The 5,755-nt window shown below is 39.1% G+C and overlaps 1 pseudogene; it reads right to left on the bottom strand.

The window, feature by feature from the left end:
* Positions 1-4,697: 4,697 nt before the first annotated feature.
* On the bottom strand, positions 4,698-5,552 carry LOC116625356 (annotated as a pseudogene).
* Between the last annotated feature and the right edge of the window lie 203 nt (positions 5,553-5,755).

The raw sequence follows: 5,755 nt of genomic DNA, 5'->3' as shown, positions 1-5,755 counted from the left end.
CTCCCCCAACCTCCAGAATTTTATTAGTTATATCATTACTCTGTCAATGTTATTAACTGTTACATGCTGCTTTGCTACCAGCATTACCTCCGTTATTTAGGGGGTGTATATGTAGTATAAATATTTACTTAAATGAATTCAGTGCTCCACCTGTGTTCTTCTATCATGGTTTATCTGTTCCCAGACTTTTTAATTTGATTTTCTCCTCTTGGTTGGCTGGACTTTGTAAAAGGTTTTATGAATGCTGTATTCCCTGAGTTCTACATGTTGCATTTTTATTGAAAAAGTAGTTGGCTGGGTATGATATCTTCGAGTCTCACTTAAACTTTCTTTCAACATTTTATAGGCCTACTCAGTTGTCTTTTGGTATTGAATATCACCGTGAAGTCTGAAACCAGGCTGATTTTTCCTTCATATAAATATCTTGCTTTTTTCTGTCTATACACCTGAAAAATTATTTCTTTATCCTTGATGTTCAACCATGCTTTTCTTCCTTCCTTCCTTCCTTCCTTCCTTCCTTCCTTCCTTCCTTCCTTCCTTCCTTCCTTCTTTTTTTTCTGGAGCACAGTGTGTCTTTTCTGTCTACAGATTTGGTTCTTCTTTTATTTCAGGGAAATTTTTCTCTATTACATTCCTAAATACCTTTTCTGCACAATTTTTTGAATTCACCATAGACGTTAGGAATCCTAGCCAGCCTAGACTGTCTTCATTTTCCATGACTATTATCCTATGAGTGAATTAATCCCTTTGTCCTTTAGCTTTGATTCACTATGATTATCACAATACTTCCTTTCATATCACTGATTCTATTTTTAGGCATGGCTATTTTGAGCCATGCTGTGTCTACTTAATTTATTAGTTCTAAAATAGTATTGTTTTCTCTCTTACTATGTTTCTTTTTTTAAGATTTATTTATTTATTTGAGAGAGAGAGAGAGAGTGAACAAGAAGGGGAAGGGGCAGAGGGAGAGGAGAGAATCTCAAGCAGACTCCCCACTGAGCTCAGAGCCCCTGTTTTATTGAGTTGTAACATGCAAAGCGCTCAGAATTTTTGTGTGTGTTTCTTGGGTTATGTTTTCTTTCATGTGTTTTTATTTTAATTGAACTTTTTATGAAGATCATTGTAGCTTCACATGCACTTGTAAGAAATAATACAGGCAGATCCTCTTTAACCAGTTTCTCCCAGAGGTAACATTTTGTATCTTACGGTACAAATCACAACCAGGATATTGACATTGATATTCAGATTTCCCCAGTTTTACTTATATTCATTTGTGTGTATGTACCTTTATGTAATTTATTGCATGTGTTAGTTTGTGTATCCACCACCATAGTCAGGATGTAGAACAGTTCCAACATCACAAGGATCCCTTGTGTTGCCTTTTTATAACCACACCCTTCCTCCTGACCTTCGCTATCCCTAACTTCTGGCAACCACTAATTTATTCTCCATTTCTGTAACTGTCATTTTGAGAATGTTTTATAAATGGAATTATATAATATGTGACCTTTAAGGATTGGCTTTTTTCACTCAGCATAATTGCCTGGAGATCTATCCAAGTTATAGCGTATACCAACAGTTTGTTCCTTTTATTGCTAAATAGTATTCCATGGTATGGGTGTACCACAGTTTGTTTAACCATTTGCCCATTCAAGTACATATGGGTTATCCCTACTTTGGAGCTATTATGAGGAAAGCTACTATGGAACATTCGTGCACAGGTCTTTGTGTGAATATGTTTTCATTTCTCTGGGATAAATGCCCAAGACTGCAGTTGCTGCTCCACATGGATTTAATCTCTTGTTTGCATGCTATGTTTCTTCCCTTTTCTTCTTTGGTTATAGTGGTATGTTGGCATGGTAGCCATGTCATTTCTTTTCCCCTTGCTTGTGCTTAATATGAGCTTGCCAGGGCTTCTATTTGCTTTGATATAATTTGGTTGAATCCTCCATGACAACCATCCCAGTGTATCTAGAACCTTTTCATATACCCTTCCAAGGTCTCCTTTGAAAGCAGAATGTTCTGTTCATTATTCTGTAGCCTTCAGGTAAATTATGGGAAGGGAAACTCAGCCAAAGTTGTGCCTCTCTTGCTGAGGAACCTGGACTCTGATTTCTGTCTTCTGATGTTTTATTAAATGTCAATATGTGGCCCATTTAAACCTGCCAGGAGTATATTCCACTCCCAAAGCTTTGGTTCAATACTCTTAAGATCTAGGGATGGAGGGAACCTCTGGAAAATGGCAAACGCTGATAGCTGAGATCCTATAGTAATATGTTGGGGCTTCTCCGCTTGAAGGTATGTTCTGGACCCTTCCTCAAATACTGTGTTCCTCAACCCTTTCCCCTACCCATTCCAAACTCCTGTTGACTACTCTCCAAATTGGTGGGGTTTAGTGATGACTTATAGGATTTTGTTGACTTGCCTTTTCCCCTAAGTGCTGTTTCTGGGGGTTGGACCAGGTAGGAACACTTTAGCACTGTCCCAAGGTCTTCAGTTTTCTTCCTTGGCTGCCACTTTTGGAAATTTACATATTGATGTGTTACTCCTTTCCTTGTTTGTTTATTGCTGTTGAAATTGTTAGTGTTTTTTAAAATTATGATTTATCTTTGTTCATTTTGTTAGGTATTTGGCAGCAGTGGTAAGAGATTGAGTAAGAGTCTGTAGGCCAGCATTATTCTATCAGCTTTCCCAGGAAATCTCAGATTGTGTTTATTTTAACCCCTCTTTTGTGCTAGAGGGCCTGAGTCTGGAGAAGAACAACACTTTTAAGAAAACAAGGAAGTATAACAGAGTTGGGCAGTCACTGCAACCAGGACCAGGAAGGAAGAACATAATTTGTGAAAAGTTGGCATGGCACACTCAAACATGGAACTAACCTGGGACCCCCTAACTGAATATGAACCTTCTTCTTCTTCACTCTCCTTACCCAACTCTTTCCAAGTTCTGTCATTTTGCCTCAATATTCTTCTCATGTGTGTCCCTTCCTCTCCATCTTACTGTCATCTTTTAGTCAGGCCTCATGTTTCTCCTGGATTCTGCAACATTATCCTAACAGGGCTTCATGCCTCTAATTTCTTCCCCATGCAGGCTATCCTCCCCACACTGCCACTGAGTCAGTGTTCCTAAAACACCACTTTGAGTATACCCTCTCCATTCAAAGGCCATCAGAGACTTCCCAGTTGCCAGAAAAATAAGTTCAAACTTATTAATATGGTCTAAAAGCAGCTAACATTTATATTTTTCCTTAATGCTGAGAACATTCTAATTGATTTTTACATATTGAATAATTTCATCTTCAAACCTTTGAGGTAGCTATTATCCTCATTTTACATATGAGAAAACTGAGGTAAGGGAGGTCCCATAATTTTCCTAAGTTCACACTGCTAGTAAGCTGAAGAAATGGGACTCAAATGCTAGCAACGTGGCTCCAGAGTCCATGCTCTTAAACCACCTACATTGCCCCCCTACAATGCCCTTCATTGTCTGCCATCCTAATGATCTTTGTAACCTTATCACTCTCATTACCACCCATACATGAACATCCTGAACACATCAAGCCACATGCTGTTCCCTGAACACACCATATTCTTTCACACTTCTGTCCCTTTTCACATGCTGTTCTCTCCATGGACCACTCTCACTATACCCTACCAAATCTACTTGGTAAACTCCCGTTTATAATTTTTTTTCTTCTGCTGTTTTTGCCAAAGTACAAATTTAATTTTGCAGACTTGGTTGGCCCTTTAGTAAGGACTCATTCCCTCTAGGATACACGCAGCTTTCTTAGTGCAGTAGATAAGGCTCTGCAAGATTCAGGCCCTGTCTACCACACAACTGTCATCTTTTCACTTTTCCTTTCATACCTCAAACTCCACCTATACCAAACTACTTCGACTTTCTTAACCACACCATTCTGTTCTTGTCCATGTTCTTCCTTCTCGCTGGAATCCCCGGTCCACCTGAAAGACTCCTACATGTGCCTCAAGACTCAGTACAATCATCCTCTCTGCAGTGAAGCCTTCCCTTCCCTGCCATGCATGCCCTCCCTTACTTTCTTTAAGCAGAATTGGCTATTCTCTTCTCAGTGCCACCCATGCACCTGTATATTACTTCTATTGAAGCATTTATCACACCATTGCACGATTATTTTTTACATAGCAGTCTCCCTTATTAACTTTATTGAGGAGAATGGCAATATTTTTATTTCCTTAAAGTTTATTCTAACTCGTACCTGGCACGTAATAGTCACTCCCAAAATATGTGTTGAATGAACAAGTCTTTTTTTTCAGGTTTTCAAACTTTTTATTTGCATATTTAAAAAATCATGCATTCCAATAATTAAAGTCATTTGAACAAAAAAAAAATGGCACTCTGATTAAACTGCATTTTACAGTCTGCAGAACACCTTGAACCATCTTGACTTTTACTCTAAATTTCACTGTCATCCCACCTAGCTTCTTCCTTCACCAACATGCAAGTTCTTTTCCTTCTCTGCCAGCCAGACAGCCATATGGGAGAGGAAAGCATGGCCTTCATTGTCATTAGTTCTCTATCTTTCAATGTGAAAAGGGGCAGCACAGCCATTTAAACTTGATACAACCTCTTTGAATCTTGCAAAGTTAAACAGCTAAAGAAGTAAAATAAGAAGGCAATGTTTGTGGAATGTACAGTGCGTATTGGCGGTGCATGCCTCATTAAGATTCGCCTGCTTGCTTCTCCCGTTCAATCGTTTCTTTTGAAGACAGTGGATTTTTCTCTTACCGAATTTCTCAATTTCAGCCATATTGGATTTGTCAGACATGGTTGCCAAGGAAGCAGAGCAAGGCCGGTGAACTAGTGATGCCTGGTTTGTGCAGTGGCCACAGCCAAGTCATGAATGAATCTTAATATTCCCAGTGTCTAGCACAGTTCTAGGACACAGTAGGTGCTCAAGACATAGCTGTTTACTTAACAAATAAATGTTTATGCTCTTTTTTCACTGTTATGTGTTTTCCTTCCAGGTACTTTCCTACTTCTTCAAACAAATCCTTTAGTGGGAACCCCTAGTGCCTCAGAGCCAGCTTGTGGGTTTATTTTTCAGAGCAAAGAGTGACCTTGAAGAGAACAGCATAACCTAAGGAAACAGGGCTAGAGGAAAGAGGCTGGGTCAAGCTGGGAGGAACAGAGAAGGGTAGACTATTTGACAGGACCTAATAAGATTGGGTGTATGAAGGTAGCTCTGTAGGTATGGCAGAGTCTTTCTGGGGGCAATGATTTCCAAACTTGAGTGGCCATTAGAATTATTATAAAATAATTCTCCATAGATCTCTGTATGTCTTGTGAACAGAGGCACTGATTGCCTGTGCTCCAGACTAAGGTGTTTACACAGTGAACAGCCTTGGAAGATAGATTGTATCCCCTTCCAGAACAAAGGACAGGTTTATTTCTGTCACATATAATAAAGATAATCTTTTCTTCTAGAATAAAGATCAGACATACTTATTACCCATTATAAAAAAATTAGGTTCCCTAAGCTTGGTGTTCTTCTTTTGTAACACAACTCACTGCATGTTCCTGCATCACTTAGCCCTCCTCGTGCCATCCTGTGAGAATTAAGGCATGGGGAACTGACACACATGCTGATACTCTGGCTGCAGGTATTGCTGAGTAATAATAATAATTACATAATAATAACAATAACAATAATAAACTCCTGTCTCTGACCCAGGAATTTCATGTGTGCTGTCAGCATCCATGAAAACTTGATAGGCTG

This window comes from Phoca vitulina, unplaced genomic scaffold, assembly GCF_004348235.1.
Source record: "Phoca vitulina isolate PV1807 unplaced genomic scaffold, GSC_HSeal_1.0 scaffold77, whole genome shotgun sequence".
NCBI lineage: Eukaryota > Metazoa > Chordata > Mammalia > Carnivora > Phocidae > Phoca > Phoca vitulina.
The sequence above is the reverse complement of the archived record's forward strand: the minus strand, read 5'-3'. Positions and strand labels throughout refer to the sequence as shown.